This window comes from Lontra canadensis, unplaced genomic scaffold, assembly GCF_010015895.1.
Source record: "Lontra canadensis isolate GAN:19392208 unplaced genomic scaffold, GSC_riverotter_1.0 scaffold79, whole genome shotgun sequence".
Classification (NCBI taxonomy): Eukaryota; Metazoa; Chordata; class Mammalia; order Carnivora; family Mustelidae; genus Lontra; species Lontra canadensis.
This window is the reverse complement of record NW_022631073.1, coordinates 7,668,431-7,686,985: the sequence shown is the minus strand read 5'-3', so window position 1 is coordinate 7,686,985 and position 18,555 is coordinate 7,668,431. Positions and strand designations below refer to the sequence as shown.

At 54.6% G+C, this 18,555-nt stretch overlaps 1 protein-coding gene across 1 annotated transcript in view; it reads right to left on the bottom strand.

Annotated features, from left to right (window-relative positions):
• Positions 1-16,980, bottom strand: part of CHST15 (carbohydrate sulfotransferase 15) — a 73,067-nt gene extending 56,087 nt beyond the window's left edge. The window contains exon 1 of the mRNA XM_032882128.1: positions 16,902-16,980. The gene's annotated coding sequence lies outside the window, so the exon portion shown is untranslated. The remainder of the gene's footprint in view (positions 1-16,901) is intronic.
• Between the last annotated feature and the right edge of the window lie 1,575 nt (positions 16,981-18,555).

The window sequence follows — 18,555 nt, the reverse complement described above, 5'->3', positions numbered from 1 at the left end:
TCTCTCTCTCTCTCTCTCTCTCTCTCATTTTTTACTTTGTGCACTGAGATCTTCTTCCCCAATAGCTTTAACCCAGAAGTATGGTTGAAGTGATCTCAGACTCCCACACCAGGTAATAAAAATATTGTGGGTTTTTCTCTAATTATTTTTCTTTTCAAAATAAAAACAACGACCATGGATGTCTTCACAGGGAAAAGAAAGAAAACCAGTTTTTGCTCGCAAACGAAGGCGTTATTCTTGTTACTGACTGAAGAAGTTACACTCAGGCCGAGGGCTCCCTCGGGCAGGAGGACCTGGTCCCAGAGCCACGGGCACAACACAGGTTCTTGGGCTGGACCAGGGCAGCCGTGGCTCCAGAAGGACGGTGTTCCTGGCTTTGCTACCTCTCCCCAGCCACGAGGCAGGAGAGACGGTTCCTTCATCTTTCCTTGAGCTCACAGCCCCACTCAGACCCGTGGCCTTGTAATGACAAAGGACAGCACAGCTCTGGCTGCTCTGAGCTCATGTCTCCAATGACCTCTGTACAGCTTGAGGACAAAAGGAGGAAAACCCAGCACACAGCACCTCCCCAGGATAAGGCTCTAAAGAGTGACCTGGGCAGCTATCCTGCAGCTACCCCTACGTACTCTGAGCCCAGCACCGACCCCTACGCTCCCTCCCGGTACAAAATAACTTTAACCCTCATCCCAGAGCCCCGGTTCCAATTTAAAACCTGCGAAGGCTGGCTTCCCCTTTGCTAGAGCTCTCTTTGGCAGCCAGCCCCCGGATGCTACTTTCTGTGTCTCCACCGGCTCCTAAGAGAAAAAGGCACCCACTGAGAGCGCGCGAGTCCCGGCTGGCTGTGTTGGGAGAGAACAAAGACTTCACACAAAGGAGAGCTGGCCCTTCCAAGCCCCCGAGTGCTGGAGTTCCCTAGCTGAGGTGCACCGGGCCACCCCCCTCCTTCACATATGGGGGGAGCGACCAGAGTGACTGGTCCTGGTGGCCCTGAAAGCCCGGACTCTCTCCAGGGGCCTCCCCCACAGCTGGGAGGGCAGGGCCCAAGCAGTGGAAGCCAGAGATGAAAAGGGGATAGGCCCCTCTAGGGACTGAAACACAGGGCCACAAAGACATTTTATCCATTAAGCCTCACTGGCTAATCACCGTTTGTCAGGCTTTTATACTGTGCGGTGAAAAATTAGCAGGATCTTGGCTTTAGACACACACTCACACACGCGCACACACACACACATGCACGCACACGCAATCTAGAAGGACTTTACATTGAGGTTTTCCGTTCCGTCAGCTGACGGTAAGTTTCCTTAGAGGACTTTGGCTCCGTGTGCCTGTCTCTTCTGAAAAGCACAGCGGTAGATGTTTCCAGATTTGGACACTTGGAACCCAGGAAAGCCACAGGAGATCCCACCCGCAGACCAGAGCAATCGCTCGGGGAACCAGCCCAGCTCAGCAAGTCCCTCCCAAGCGCACACAGGGGTCGGGCACCCCGCCAGACCCCACAGAGCCCACGGAGGTGATGCAGCTGCGACCGGGCCCTCCAGCCGCTCACAACCGGCCGTTCATACAAGCAGTGGCTCTAAGTCGAATGGGTCTAGGGTGCACACCCTACAAGAAACCCAGGGCCAGCTCCCCGGGCTGCAACCCACGTGGTCCCCCAAGTCCCAGGCTCAGGAGGGCCTTGCACTGGGTTTAACGCTCTGCTGTCTCTGTTCTGAAATTCTCAGCAATCTTTAAGGAATGCGCCCACAGTTTCATGTCGTGCTGGGCCACTGGGCCCTGCAAATCATACGCCTGCTTGCGGAGATCTCTCACGAGTTCTGGAATGAGGATTCAAAGGAAAGAGAAATCACGCCAGAGAGCTTCTCTTATCCCTGGTTCAAGTAACCACAAAAGAGCAAATACCTGGAAACGGCCTTACATCTCGGGTTTAAGCTCATCGTGGGTCTGAGCAAGGACCTTTCCCAGGGTGCTGGGAATCGGCACCTGGATGTCCCCACCAGCAGTGAGGTCGTCCCGAGGCACTTCTAGGAGCACGTTGGTCATAACTCCGATCTGTGGCCGCCCCTGCTCCTCATCCAGCTTTGCTTGATGCTTTAAACAATATGGGCCCTTTAACTCATCACACGAATGTGATCACACACTCAACCCACAGTCCAGCCACCGGCCACTCAAGCGGAGGCTCCTTCTGAGAAATTTGCAGCCGGAGCTTACACTCTCCTGGCCCCTTTAAATGGGAAAATCTCTGCCTTAGCTGAGCGGTGGGCTCCTTCCACAGCCTGCAAAGGAAACGAAGGCCTCCGCCAATGGCCCCGCTCTGGCAGTTTCCACAGCCATCCTCAGGACGGCGAGGTTTAAACACATTTACAAACAAGCTTCATTTTAACCTTCCTTGGTGGAGAATGCAAAATCAATTACGTATCTGCTGATAATGCCCCCGTTATCTCGTGCGGGTGCCACTTCACAATTAATGCTGCCCGAGAGGCTGACCGTGAGCGGCCTCACACACGCCTGCTGGTTATTACGAGAATCACTCTGACCCACAGAGGAGCGTTCGGGGCTCACACACAGCACACTGTGCGGGGATTTCGCATTTTTAAGAGATTGGCTTGTAGACGGTTTAATTAAAATACACTAAAGCATAATTCAGTCAGAATTGAGGCTCCCATCAAACCAAACTAGGCAGCGGGAATCTTCCCAAGCTTAAAAGTACCTCCTGGTTTTTTACTGGTAAAACCAACTGGACTCGGAAACTGAACAGACATGGAAGGGAGGGAGGGAGGGAGGGATTGAAGGGACATGACAGAAGTTCTCAGCCAAATGCCTCATGCTTCATAACTGAATCTCAGTTAAAAGAGGTTCAGAGAGGTCAAGTAAGCAGCCCCAAAACACAGAGCACTCAGTGAGAACTGGGACCAGAAGTGTCAAAGTCTGAACAAGGAAGGCCCCACTGTAAGGTAAGAGCATGCAACCTCTGAAGTCAGACCAGCTGGGTTCGAGTCCCACTCTACCTTTCACCAGCTGCCGGCACGTGAGCAGGGTAAACCTCTCAGGCCTCAGTTTTTCCATCTGTAAGTGGGGGAGTCAGGCATGTCTATATCAAAGGCTGCTGAGAGTAAACACAGTGTAGACAAAGGCTAGCACAAGCACCCAACGACTGGTTATGGTTATCTGAACTCAAGCTTCCTGATTCCTTGCTCTATCACACCCTGTTTATTAGGGCCCCTTAAGGCTGAGAATCTCTCAGATCTGGGGATGAAGCCTGCCTACAGGCATGCACCCCAGCAGGGGATGGTCCCACAGAGCACCGTGTGGGCACGTGGCAGACGTAAAATGCACACATCATGGGTTTTCTGGTATCAGCCGACCGATGGAAACGATCATTAACTGATGGCCCGTTGGAAGAGATCCAAGGACGGTCTAAAAGATAAAGGACAACACTGAAGTATACGAAATCCTCAAGGGCAGTGGATCCCCACATTTAATAAAAGCAAGTGGCAGCAGAACTCGTCGGCAGCTTAGTGACAGTGTTTTACCAACGTCGATCCCCTGGGTTTGATAACACTGATTTGATGACATGGTTACACAAGACAGTAGCGTTGCAGGAAGCTGGGTCAAGGGTACACAGGAACTCAGTGCTATTTTTTGCAACTTCTCGTGAATCTAAAATTATTTCAGAATAAAAAGCTACAATAAAGTTATGAGGCAGCATCTAGGAATGCCAAAAGATGAGGGGGATTCTCGGCAAGTGTTCAGCATGTCAGTACAGTCAGTTTCCAGGCAGGACAGCCCCACGCGGACTTGGGAAGAGATGCTGAGTGCACATCTGGAATGATTCTAAATCAAGCTCTTCAGGGGGAAAAAATCATTTCTGTTATTTTTCCATTTACTAAAACTCAGGGAAATTTAGGTTTTGTCCAGAGTTTAAAAACAAATCACAAACAATATAAAATGCAGCTGGACATCCACTACAACTACTCGTAAACATTTATAGGAAAACTTTGCAACGGGACACCCTTAAAGATGTCTAGGGAGGACCACAGAGAGATGTAAAGTCTGTGAAAATAGTTGATAGAAATCGTCTGTTGAGGCCTTACTACGTATCAGGGTGGCCCGTGGGGTCTCGGGCATGGTTCCCACAAAAGAAAGACTGTCATCCACCTGTCGCTAGCAGGGACTGACTACAGGCTGCATGGAGGGCTCCAGGTGTGCTCGAGGCCCAGAGCATCCTGAAAGAGAGGAAGTGGGAGATCTGGGGCCAGAGCACCAAAGAGGCCTTTCACGGAGCTCACGGGCACCTGGGTGATGGCAGGACCTGGGCTAGGGAGGGAGAGGATTGCAAGAAAGGGACAAAGAATGGCAGGGCCCCCAAGGGACAAAGTTGCAACAGATGATGGGAAGGGACCTCAGGAAGGCAACACAGGAAGGGAAGCAGAGGCTCCATCTGAGAGTGGAAGATGGAAGTCAAGTCCTGAGGGAGGGTTGGATCTCAGTCAAGGCCAGGCAGGAAAGCAACGCTCAAGGAAGAGGCCACACCAGCCCAGGAATTTGCTCAGCCCCACTGTCCCGCCAAAGGGTCTCCCCCCCCGCCGCCCCACAAGAGGGCTGCTTAGAGCTGTCACATATTCAAGTCATCAGCCGCACGGGCACCTTGGGGATATCATGGTACTATTTTCATCTTGTGTGGATGACTGTGGTTTCTGCTGCCCACTCTAAGCCTCGAGCATATGTTTACATAAAAATAACCTCTGTTGGGGCGCCTGGGTGGCTCAGTTGGTTAAGTGTCTGCCTTCAACTTGGGTCATGATCCCAGGGTCCTGGGATCAAGCCCCACATCAGGCTCCCTGCTCAGTGGGGCGTCTGCTTCCCCCTCTCCCTCTCCCTCTGCTGCTCTGCCTGCTTGTGTCTCTTGTTCTATCAAATAAATAAATAAAATCTTAAAAACAAACCAACAAACGAAAACCTCTGCTCACAAGCCAAACCCTAAGTGAGAGGACAAGGAGGATGGGGTTTCTCCCGGTTTCCTGCTAGCCGTGTTTCTGAAACTCTCTAGCAGCTGGGGTCAGCCAGCATCGGACAAGTGTTCACCCCGAGATGCACAGTGAGTGAGAAGGTCGGGCTGTAGATGGTAATTTGGAGGAACACAAAAGAATGGATGTCAACCCAAGCGTGCTAGAAACCAGGTCCTCCGACCAGCTCTCCGGTCCCATCAACTGGTCCCCACCTGGGGTCTTAGCACTCGCTGCTCCCTCTGCCTGGGACAATCTTCTGACGCTTCAGCTGACCGTGCCTTCTTATTCAAGGATCAACCTAGATGTCCCCTCTTTCGAAAGGCCTTCCCTGATCTCCCAGTCAGCCACTGTCCCTCGCGGGCACTTCCTACTCTCTGTGCTCTGATACTTGTGAACCTGTCCACTGTCTGTCTATCCCCAGGAGAATATAGGCTCCGTGAGCACGTGGGCCCAATCTGTCCAGCTCCTGCTGCATTCCCAGCTCCTAGGACAGTGTCAGGCACAAAGCGATTCCTCAGTCAGGAGAGTGACTCTAAAGAGGATGTACAGAGCTTGAGTCAGAAGAACCGGAGAAGGTGAGCAGTCAGGCTCCCAAATATTCACTAACGGCACTGAGGGATCAGGGGCAAGTCTCTTCAGCTCCGCGGGTTTTGGCTTCCCCAGCTGTAAAAGGGCTGTGGGCGGGACAGGAAAACGAACGAGGGAACCCGTAGACCTTTGCCATCCCCACGCTATGGGTCAAGGTTTTCAATTATCCAATGTCCTCCTGCCTTTCTTCCCTTCACCCATGTGTCTGTCCATCCAACCATCCATCCAACCATTCTTCTTGGAGGCTAGGCCTGGGGAGATAACCTTGAGTAAGACACACTTCCTGTCTCAGAGGGATAAACAACCTTTAGCCCAGATGGAAAGGAAGCTAAGCACCGCGGGAGGCCACGGGGTCTCGGGCTGGGCCACGGTGGAGGTGGTGGGGGGGGGGGGCGGTTCACAAGGAAGGAAAACGGACCTACAGTCCCGCAGAGGCAGCAGAGCGATGGAGAATGTAAGGTGGTCACATCTGGGAAATCTGGTCAAGAAACTCAAAGACAGTCACTACCCAAGTCCCAACACAGACTGAGGACCAAAAGGCTCATTCCTGAGGATCACGGTGCGGATTATCTTTCCACCCCTTTGCCACGGAAAAGCTCAAAATTCTCCTTAGAAAAATTATTACAATCACTGCTAAGTCCCATCAGGGGTTCTCAGCTAACGAGCTTACCTCGTCGCCCACACATACACGCACACAGGCACACGCACGCACACGCACAGATGCCCAGGGCCCACCCTCAAAGGCCTGACGGAGGACCAGAGACTGTCTTTCTTTCAAAAAGCTTTCAAAAAGGGGGTTCTGATGCAGCACCCTGCTTTAGAGCCCATGAGCTGCCTGCAAACTTCACTTCTCACTACAGGGTAGAGGTGCGTGACAGTGTCAGTGACACCGACATGAAATGTGTCCATGAGGATCTCGACAGATGGACTTTCCACAGCCCTGACGCACTTCTACCACTTTCTGACGCATCAGAACTAAAATGGCACCTGGAATCAAGCACATGAAAACCCGGCCTGGTAACACGGCTAGACACTCCAGGATGAAACCCCAGCTGCGCCGGCCGCCCTCGGGCCCCGGGAGGTGCCCCCACAGGCCCGCACGGTTCAGTCAATGCTCTGGCCCAATGTAATGCTTTTTAAAAACAACTTCATAATGTACCCTGAAGTCACAGCCACAGCCCCTTGTTTATGGGCTCAGCCAGATCAGATAAAATTTCATTCTCCGAATTGGTTCCTAATTTAATTATTCCCCGGATAAGCGTCGGCCTCCTGTTGCCACAGGGAAAAAGAACGAGAAGGCACTGGCACCACAAGCTGTGGTTCTGGTTTGGCAGCTGTGGGGGGATGAGCCACTCTCCGGCCCCTGTCAGGTCTGCAGGGGTCACAACAGCGGGCTCAGGTAAGGTGGTCACCCAGGGTCCGTCCCAAGTCAGGCAAAAGGACGCCCCGGGGTTTTACTAAGAGCTTAGGAAGAACACTCAGGGCAAGCAGACAGACTCTGAAAACCAGGATTTGATCCTGATCCTGTGCAGTCTCTTGGGGGCCTCAGTTTCCCATCTGCAAAGTGGGGCTATTCCCTGAAGGCCCTTCCAAGCTATACAATTCAGAGAATTCAGAGGGGGAACAGAAACCCACCTGAGAACGAAGCCTTCATGAAAGCCAGGGAAAATAGTAAAAAAAAGTAAAGGAATCTTATTAGTAAGAGCAAGTAAAAAAAAAGAGCAAGTAAAAATAACTCCTAAACTATAACCCTAGAAATGGATGCGTGTCCACACAAACACCCTCCTGTGCATATACACAGAGCTGTATGTAACATAGCAGCAGTAGTCATAAGATGCCAAAGATGGAGACAATGTCCATAAAAATGTGTGTAGAATGTGGTCTATCCATACAATGGAATACAATTCGGCCATCAGAAGGACGGCAGTGCGGAGGGAAACACCATCGCATGGGTCAACGAAGTTGAGTGCAAGAAGCCAGCCACAAAAAACACACGTTATACAATTCCAGTCATAAAAAGTCCAGAAGAGAGAAACTGACAGACAGAAAGTAGGTTCCTCCCTGCTCGGGGCGGCGGGCGGGGCGCTGAGCCTGAGCGCGGAGGGGGCTGAGAGCTGACGGGTCCAGGCTTTCCATCTGAGTTGATGAAATGTTCCGAAACTAAATGTGGCGCTGCTTGCACATATCTGTAAATATACTCAAAACTACTGAATTATATACTTTGAATGGGTGGATTTAATTTAAACGTGTGGTATGCGAGCGAACGACGTCTCGATAAAGCCATTTAAAAAAAGAATAGGTTGAACGGACCAGAAAAGAGTCTGTTGCGTAATTTTTAAAAACAAATCAGATGAGAACTTTGTAAGATAAAGATACACACGCGCATGCGCGCACACACATCCACACGCACGTGCACACACACCCCCTCCCGAAAGAGTTCTGCGGCCTCGCGGCTGCTCCAAAAGGTACAGAGCTGATTTTCAGTGGGCAACTCTCCTTCTTCCATAGACCAAAAACACTGCTGACTCAAACGTGGGCAGGCCTGCGTTTTTTTCTACCAATTTCTTTCAGTTTTAACGGCCAAGAGCAAATTTCCTTTCTCCCACCCAAATGGCAACCGAGATTTCACCTAGCTTTTAGTACAGCATTTTTATTCTCGGAGCCAAATTTTGTCCCACGTAAAGGATCCGTGGGTTTGCCACAGTCTACCTGTGGGCAGGTGGGGGGGGTTGGGTTGCTCTGCCTGGAAGGTACTTCGGAGGAGGTCACATGGAGCACCCACTCTGCCTCCCATCCAGCCCTCGCATCTCGTTTCTCGCAGAGACAGCTACAGTGAGTACAAACAGCTTTCTAAAGTTAAGACGACACAAATGTCAGGCTGCTCCCGCTCTCATTAATCAGAGCGTCCCTTCTTTCTCTTATTTATCCCAACTGATAACGTGCTGAGGCAAGTTCAACATGTCCTAAAAGCAACTATTTCCTCTGACTTTCGGAACAGTGCCCTTGGATTACTGGCCCACGATGGGGCTGCACAGGGCCATCCCAGGATCATACGATCTTTATTAAGAACTGCGACAGAGGATCAGGGAGGGTCGCATCACGGTGGGTCAGGCTGAAGATGACCACAGAAAAGGCCACCGTGAGTTTCCCACCATACAAGAACACCCAGACACACAGGAGGGGGTCCTTCCTATGGGCTCACTGTTTCTAACCCCGGACAATAAGGAATGGGATAAAGGGATAAGGAATGTTCATGGATGAGTCAAAGTTAAGAGCCAACTGGATGGCCCATCGGGGCAGTGTGGGGGCTTGAATCCCAGCTCTGCATGCCTCTCTCCTCAGACTACCTCCATCCCTCACTTCCTCCCTCACATGGGGCTCAGCATCCAAGGAGCCCAATAAAGGAAAAGTTCCCATCCACAGGGCTGCCTGACATTCCTATAGTCAGGACGCTAAGCCCCTTGCAAGGTGGAGATGGGGAAGGCAAGACAGAGGATTCCTGCTCCCTCAGCCAAGTCCAGAGCTAAGGTAACAGGTGCTGTGTCCAAGAAGGAGGGGGCCTCACCCAAGGGAAAGACCCTGGATGGCTGGGAAGCAGACACAAACGGACCCTGGTACCAGGGAACCGGAGGCCAGGAATGCCTATGCCCCCATCTCCTCCATCCCCCACCCCATGACAATGGAATAGTGGGGGTCAAACCTAGATTTGGACTGGCCTATTGCCCAGCTGGCTGTTGTTAACAGGCCATCTGACCTCTACTTCTCCATTTGTTGAGACTCTGGGAGACAGGGTTTCCATCCAGGGCTGCCACAGAGGGTTTGGAAAACAACTCCCCTCACCCTCCAACACACACACACACACACAACACCAGGAACAAAGGTCCTGGCCCAGCCCAACCGCAGCCCCCACCCTCTCACCTGGGAGAAGAGGGCAGAGACCAGCTAAGTGGTAATAGTCCATCTCCAGCAAGACTCTGACAAAGAACAGCTGGTCTTCCCAGTCAAATGAGAAAGTCAAACTGTCCCCAAGAATCTAGTAGAAGATAACATTCTTCAGAGTTCAACCATGAACCAGAAATGAGAACTTCCCACTTCCTCCACCAGACCACAGAATGGACACCAATCTCCCATTCTTCTCCACATCATCCTAAAGCAACAGCAGTTCTGAAATCCAGTGTCCGGTTATGGGACCCAGAGTAAGCCAGCTGCAGCCACCCCCGACCTGGATGTCGGGAAACCTGTGGACAGAGCAGCCACAGACGATCTCATGGGACCTGGGCCAACATTCGGCCATCCTCAAGAGTGGCGGCAGCAGAACAGACAGCATGATCTGAAATGGGCACTGGGAAGCACCAGCACTGGGTCCCGGTTCCCCAGGGCAACCCCGCTCTCTTAAAATCCTGGAGATCCCTTACGTGCACGAGCAAATATGGCCTTCTGTGCGTATGTTTGGAAGACTTTTTATATAAACAGGTTCACAAATCAGAGGAAATAATTCTCTGTAGAGCAATAGTCTGATCTGGGGTTTGGAAATTATGGTCCCAATAAATATGCGCCAGGATATACTTTATATTTTTAATGCAAATATTTACATTCTAAACAAAGGCACATGGAACGTAAAGAGAAGCTATTTATGCCAGCTATAAGAAACACTAGCAGCCCCCACATTTCTTCCCTGAGTAGATGGCTCCTGTTTATATTTCTGAAACACCAACCGAATTTCCATAACACTTCTCCCCAAGACTCTCAACACACACACACACAAGTGTTTAATGGCCCAAAACCTAATGCCAGGAAATCTAAGGTTATTACATTAGGCCTTGACTCCTTCAAAAATTTAGTGGCAAGCTTTAACTCCTGTTACCTTGCTACCAAATTGGGGGGATTCTTTTATGTCTTCTGGGTGCACACCCAGGGGCCCACGTAAAGTCCATCACAGTCCAGGAAAAATAGGCTTTTGAAAGAATCCTTTTAAATCATCACAGTCCAGGAAAAATGGGCTTTTGAAAGAATCCTTTTAAATCGATGTATCCCTTCAAGAAATGGCAGTCTCTCCCGACTCTGCGTGGGCCTAGCTAGGAGCGGGGCCTCCCAGACACCCCACCTTGAGAGGCTCACCGGGCTGGGGCAGGACACTAGTGGGATGAGTTCAAGCCTGAGCTCAGCAGAGTAGAATGCAGAAGCTCAGAGGAGGAAAGGAACACTTGGATGGGGAGAGAGGGACACAGGGGAGAGGAGGCAGACATGGGATGCGTTACTGGCAAAGGTTTCCTGAAGGTGACTGGGGCCATGGGGCCCCACAGGGGTACCAAGAGGAGGCAGACAAGGTTCTCGTGGCCGGGCGCTTGGTCAGCCCACACCTCCACTCCGGGTGAACGACCTTCCAGTTAGACGCAGCCGTGGAATCCACGGCTAATCTTTATCTCACTGTGGCGATCAGTCCCAGACACTGCAGAAAACAACACAGAGCTGACAGGCCTTGCTGTCTAACCTCAATGCCCCCCACCTGTCCTCACGGGCCCCCTATGCGCCCCCCCCCCCCACCAAGGGCCAGGCCCTGGGCTCAGCACTTACTATTTGCTGGCAGCAAGGTACTCTTCTGGCCCCTCCTGAGGTTTCCTTCCACGTGGGGAGCTCTCCGCCTGGGTGTCTCCACCTGGTGGTGTCCATACTGTCCCAGAAGTGTGGAAGGAAGACCTGGACATGAGGAGCCCAGTCACACCTTTTCCCACCCAGAGGAGGCATTGCACCTGCTGGCTTCCCGTGCAGGAGGAAAGCTGCACTTTTCCAGCTCTGCCTGTGCCTGGGGAGGCGTAGGGGTAGGGGGGCCGTTGGCCCAAGTGCCCAGTGCTCTCCAGTTCAGGACTGTCGCCCATTTGCCCACCTTCTCCAACATCTGCTTCACTCGGAGACAAATGCCACGTTTTTAACTCCACCCATCTTCCTCCTCTCCCCTCTCTCTCCCCAGAGGTCTCAGAACTCCTGTAATATGCTGTCAACCTGGGGATGCTTTCATGCCAGGAAGAGGGGCTCTACTTGGGGAGACCCCTTGAGCCCTAAGTTGTACAACTCCTAATACTCAAAACACAACACAACGTAGAAATTATTAATCCCTTTTAATCGATGAGCAAACTGAGGCACAAGGAGGTTAAGCCCCTTGCCTGGGTCACAGTAATGGAACAAAGAAACAGAGGAGGGACTCCTGCCCTGGTCAGAGTGGTGCCAGGGCTTGCCCACCACCTGCACTGTCCCCCTCCAAGGGTCTCCAAGGGATTCAACACCCAGGTAAGAGAACGTCTGCGCGGAGGCACCAAACTCTTGGTTCCCTGCAAACATGAAGGAGCTGGCTGAACGTGTCATGGGGGCAGACAGAGCTACCCAGCCCCTTTCAGCAAAGGGAAGACACAATAATCCACCTTCCCAGACCTCTCGGAGACTGGAATGCAGGTCCCAAGCTCACTGCAAAGTTGCCACAGGCCCTGGCTCTTGGTCCCTACAAGGGAGACCCAGGGCTGCCCTGGGAGAGACCAAACCACTACCCCTGGGGACTTTGCCTACCTGCACCCAGATCACCAATGACATTGCTGCCACAGGGAGCAAGTGGATGGGTAGGAGCACACTTCATTTCAAGAGAAAATGTGGAACAACCAGGTTCCAGCACATGTGCAGGAGAAAATAATTGCGCCTGGTCTGCATCTAATCATTTGCCCACGTTGGGGTATTTTCCAGGCACCTGGGTGACTAGGCTGCCTGCTTCAATATTTTCATCACAAACACAATGCTGGAAAGCGTCCAAGTTTCCATTATAATGACACCCTGCTTCTGCTTCTGAGGATCTGCCAACCTCACTTTCTTCTGAGACCCAAAAGGCCTGGACCGGGACGGCTTCTAGAAATGTAATACGGGTGTCGGGGAGAGCACCTGCCCCAGCAAGGGGGCCCCGGCAAGCCTGCTCAGGCCTCTTTTAAGCTTAGAGCGGGGCTCAAGATGTTAACACTGAAAAGCAAGCTACCCCAGCACGTTTCCGGCGACACCCGCCCGACCTGCCCCCTGCTTCATTGTGACAAGTGGGAACACAACCGAACGGACCCGCAGCCTGCCCACGGTGTGAGCTCAAAGGGTCGGAAAGCAGCTGTTTATCCGGCCCGTCCTCACACACATGAAGAAACAGCCCCAGGAGGGGAAGCAACCTGCCAAAGAAAACCCAAATAGGATCTAGCTGTCCCGGGGCTCCTGGCCTTGCGAGGCGTCAGAGAAGCCCTCTGAGGTAGAATTTGCTAGAAATCATGCCCCGCCCCCCAGAATGAGACGGATCTACCGTCTTCATGCAGAGCTGTACGTGCAACTTGAGGGAGACGGACACACTCTCTGTGCCTGGTTATGAGCTCTAGAGCTTGAGAATGCCCCAGGAGCCGACGTCTCTGAGTGCCTCCTGCGTGCTGGGCGCTGCTCCAAGCACCTGGCAGGTGTCAGCGTATGCACAGGATGGCAGCCATCAAGCCAGGGCATGAAGGCCAAGCTCAGAGCCGCTACCCAGGTCCTGCCACGCTCTCAGCAGCGTTACGTAACCGACTTGTGTAAGCACTGCCTTGCCCCGTAACTGGGTGCTGCCTTGGGGCTGAGTGCTACCTCTCCGCCCTGCACCTGGCCCGGGGCCCACACCTGAGGTCATGCTTCCAGGCTGCACATCGCTGTCACGGATGAAAGCGACGAGGCTCGAGGTTCCCTCGCGTCCCCTTTGAAACAAGCCGAGACCGAGAACGTGCTTTCCACAGCCACCTCCCCGTAACTTAACCGCTTACTGATTCACACCCGCCTTCCCCTTCTGGGGAAGCCACAATTGTTCTTCTCCACCCCCTCTCCTTTCCCTCCTTCCTCACTATCATTTTTTCATCCTTCCTCCCATACAACTGGATGCCTGAAAACTTGGTCTGTGTGATCTCCGACAGCCTCCCCGCCCTCTAATTGAGACAAAGGGGGACACCTGCCTGACCTGCCTGGCACAGGGCCAGCTGGGAACCAGTAGGGACCCAGCAAATGACAGATGTCGTGACCAAATGTCTCCCTCCCCAACCCCCATAGGTTAAAAAAAGAAAAAAATCTGTATTGGCCCAAATCAACACAAAACCTTTACTCTTCTTCCCAGCTTTCTAGATGGGATACACTAACTAGGTAATAGGCACCTTTAGGCTTTGTTTCATGCTGTGAAAACACGGGTCATCTTCTCCCCAGACCCTACTGTAAAGGAAGGAAATCAGACCTTAGCACTTGAGAACAATAAAGAAATACACCGTGCACGTCAAAACATTCCGTCTCCCAAACACCTAGCTGGCTAAGTGAGAACACAATCCCCTGCTTCACATGACAGAGCAAAATACTCATGGAAGTCAGCGAACATCACTCCTGAGCCTCCCAGCACACAGACCAGAAGGGAGGACCAGTGGCATTATTCTCAACAATGACTGAAAGCATCACTTCTAAATGACACACGGCTGAAGAGGCGCCCGCTGCTCACGTAAGTGACACTCCCGTACCAGCTGCTACTTATAAACACAGTTTCCACTTAGAGAATTTAAGAAAATTCCTCTCTCCGACACATGGTTGCAAACGGCATCTTTGCCACCCTGGACCTACCGAGGCCCCAGCAGCAACGGGTCGGGGTCCAAACAAGAGGGCAGGAAAAGTGAGAGCTGCCTACAAGGACTGTACGTGCCCCTGGGAGCCTCCGAGAGGCTCCAGCACAGCAGGTGGGATAAGAGGGCAGGCCCCAGCCGCTGCGGATCAGCGACCCAGGCGGACTTTCTACTTGCAGGCTGTGTGACCTTGGGCAAGTCACCCAACTACTCTGAGCCTCAATTTCCACATCTGTTAAGAGAAGACTTGTCCCCAACAACCCACCCCCTCCAGCACTTGACAAGCATCTGACACGCTGGTACAGGCATTTCTGTCTGCTCCCCTCTTGCAAGGGCTGGGACTAGGCCTGTCTTATCACTGTACCATCCCCAGATGCTCCACCATAGGATCTGTTTGGTCAGTGAAATTATACGAGAAGTTGGAGCACAGGGTCTCCTTCCACGTGAATGGAATTCATCAAGTAGCTACTGACTGAGTGCACGACCCACAAGCACGGGAAGGAGCCTGGCACGTGGCTGCAGGCATGTGGGCACCCGCCAATTCTTAGTCCCTGAGCCCTTGGGGGTGTGAGCCATGTGTCCTATCATGTGTCCCATTGCCCTGACCACGGGACACTCCTCCCATTAATACAGACACAGGGTCAGATGTCGAGCTTCAAGCCTCCTGGCACTGCACCCCGCAAACCTTTTACTCCACTTCTAGGATTGGAGCCCACACTTGAATATCCATGCTTGAGAATTCTCTTGAAAATTTACAAGACCTGCAAGTCCGTTTTTCTCTGACGGGCTGAGCCTGAGTCAAAGTTGCCCCTTGTATGTGGGGCATGGGTTCACCTATTCAGGATGCCTCCATAATTTCCCTCCCCTCCCTCTCTCCCACTACCCTTGCAAGGGCAATTTCTGGCTGGGCCCTAGATGGCCTTGGACAGCCACAGTCTAATCACAACTCAGTACTAATCTAAAGCTTCTGACAGCGCAGGTTCAAAGGGCCTGGGGTTCCCGTGGCCCAGCTGGTTAACTTAGAGTAATTTTAATGCTCTTCTCCCAACACCAAATAATCACAATTCACTTCCCAACCTCTCCTGAAAACACTGCCTCTTCCAGGTGCAGAGATTAATCTTCTCTCTTTCTGGCATTGGAAAACCAAAAGCCTCTCTTCTCCTGGCCAGGGCCAGCAGCAACAGAGGAGAGAAGGGTACAGAAAGCAGCCCAGAAAGACGCCACAGTGACAGTGCTGGGATCCCCGGCCAAGACCGCGGTTCAGGCGTCACAAGCTCTAGTTATCAAAGAAAAGCAAGGCCTAGGTGTAACCCATTCTGGACAGACCTGCTCCCCTTATCCACCACCCCCCATCCTGGATGAATTAATGCTGCTTGCTTCAGCCACAAGCCAGCTCACTGCAGTCATGCAATGATCTGAAAAGACAGACAGTGTTGAATTTCCTTCCCAGGGCCCTTAGAGAAGGTTCTCCTGGGGAGCTAGAACTTGAAGGGAAGGCCAGACCTGCAGCTCCACTTCTGGCTCGAATACACACAGAGAAGGAGACCAGGAAGAAGCAAGAAGAACATTTTCCTGCCAGTCTTCCACGAGTATTGTAGAGAAAAACTTACTTGATAAAACAACAACAACAACTACCTAATAAAAAGATATTTTTACTCACATGGTATTTTAAGCAAGATCATCTATGGTACACATTTAGGTACCAATTAAAACATCCTGATTCAACACACAGTTTGTAAAATTAATAAGTACCATGTTCTGTAAGGGAGGATTCCTGATTCTGCAAGGGGTGGGGGGCAGGAAGGCTCGGATGGAGAGCCATGTGGGAAGGTCCTAGAGGAACTTCGGGCCAATCTCCAGACCTCAGTTTTCTCCCGGGCCCCGCAGGGGATGCAGATGCCCTCAAGGTGGCTTTCTGCTCCGTTGCTGGGTGGCTGCCCTCACAGCAACCGCAGCTGATAAAGAAAGAGGGGCTGGGGGCACGACGGAGGAGCCTAGAACCACAGCACCCCCTGCTCAATTTCACTGAGGCGCGCCAAATGCCTTCGCGGGGCGTCCTGGGGCTTCCTGGGGCTTCATTTGCCAAACTCTGTGCCCTTAGCTCACCCAGGGTACGCCGGGAACGGGAAAATGCCCCCTGCCCCACAGGAGCCAGCCTCAGCCCCAGCCTTGCTGCCTGCTTCTCGAACCTCCCTCCGCGACGTCCAGCCGCCAACGGCCGGCAACCGAGCCCGGCCTTCAGTGTCTCCGCGGCGACTGTCTCCCTCCCTCCAGCCGAGAGGGCCGAGCCAGGGCGCCGGGCGGGCGGGCAACGTGGGCACCAGGGCCGCGACGGGGCGGCCCAGCAGCCGCGCCCAGGACCCAGGCGGCTCCGAATCCTAAACACACACGCACACGCGCGCGCGCGCGCTGGCCAATCCATTCGCCCGGCGGAGTCGGAAGGCGCTTTCACAGCTCTTCATTCATTACCCAAAGGCGAGGTTTCCTTCACCCGGATGCCTCCATCCCGCCATCCCCGGGGACTCCAAGAGGCTCAATTGCGCCACGCGTCCTCGCCTCCCGCACACACATCCCGACCCCCTTGCGCTCCCGCACGATCGCCAGCGTCGCCCCCGCACCGGGGCCGCTGCCTCCCCGGCTCCCCGCAGCCGCCGCCGCGCCGCGCCGCTCAGACCTGCCGCGCTCCGCTCGTCGCGCCCAGCCGGCGGGGGACGCCACCGCCGAGAAGCGCCTGCAACTCCCGAGTCCCGCCGCCTCCGGAGCCACGGCCCGCAGCTGGGCGGGAGCAGGGGCGGAGGGCCGAGGGGAAGGAGGAGGGGGCGGGGAGCAAAAGTTCAGGCCGCTCTGGGCCCGGCCGCGCCCCCGTCTCCTCCCACGCCCGCCCCCGCGGTGTCCCCTCCCGGAACCGGGTCCCATAGGCGTCGGTGCCTGCCCCCGCCGCCCCCACCCCGGCTCCGCCACCCAACGCGGTCGCGGGACTGGAGCGGGAGGTCGGCAGGCGGCTCCCAGCCGGAGTCGGGGAGACAGAAGCGGATGCCCGCTTACCTGCCCGGGGCTACGCCTGGAAACTTCCCCGAAGTGCGCGGGGGAGCGAAGCATCTGGCTGGGGGAATTCCCGACCCCCCTTACCTCCCCCACAGCGCGCGCTCACAAGGTGAAAGCACTGGTGTGTCTGTCCGTCCGTCCTCCGCCTGCAGCTTCCAGAGCCGGGCGGCGTGGGGACGCCCTGATTCCGACTCCTGGGGCTGTTCCTCTGGGCAGCCGGCCCGCGCGTGCCCCGCGGCGTGCGCCCCCCCCGCCGGCGTCCGGCTGTCCGCAGCGCCACCACCCCTTCTCCTGGTCCCCTGTCCCCGCGCTCCGGCTGCATTCTCTCGAGCCAGAGAGGGGGCATTCGAGCCCCGGCGCCGCCGCCGGGCATCCCTTTCTGCGGGGTCCCCGGCGCACCGGGCGCCGGGAGGCGGTCGGGACCCGCGGCGAGGGGCCGCCCCCGCTGCTGACCGCGGGGGGGCCTCGGGGAGGCTGGGCGGAGGGACGCGGGGCTCAAACCTGCCTCGGCTCGGCGCGCTCGCAAGTTCATTGTCTGCCTGGGCCGCCGCCGCCGCCTCCGCGCCGGGAGCGCCGCGGGGAGTGAGGCTGCGCGCAGCCTCCGCCGGCCCGGACTCCCTACGCCCAGCCCCGCCGCCGCCCGCGCTGCCCGGCCGGAACGCGGAGGGGCGCCGGAGCCCGGATCCAGACCTCCACCCGCCGCTCCTCGCCGCCCCCACCCCGGCGCCTGGCACCCAACTTGTACCTGAGAAGCCTGGGTCCAACCCCAGAGCCTCTGCGGCTCCGGCTCCACGGGAGCGCGCCCAGCCCCGCGCCTCGAGCCCCGCATCCAGGGCGCGTCAACCTGACTCCCCGAGCGCAGGGAGGAAAAGTTTGGGAGTGACGTGCAGATGGCGAATGAAACCTCCGAAGAGAACCCTCCCCCCGCCCCATGTCGCGCTGACACACATCGGCTCGAGTCTGGAATGTGAGATCAAGGCGTGTGCGCCGCGCGGTGGGTTTGGTCCCCGCCCCCTCCCCTTCCGAGTAAACAAGGTTTGCGCGATGCAGTGATTCTAAATAGGAAGCAAACCGAAACCCCTAAAGTCCGCCAGTGACTCTCTGCCAGAGACATTTTTAGCGAACTTGGCGGTCTGCAGCCAGCCCATACATTGATATGCAAGGCCACGGCGCTGGTGGGTTCTGCGCCCTCTGTTGTGTTTTTGCCGCCCGCGAAGGCTCTGCCGGGCTCTTTGGCCCAGCCTGTTTGCTTCTGCGGGGGGGTGGGGGCGGCGGTTCCGCCG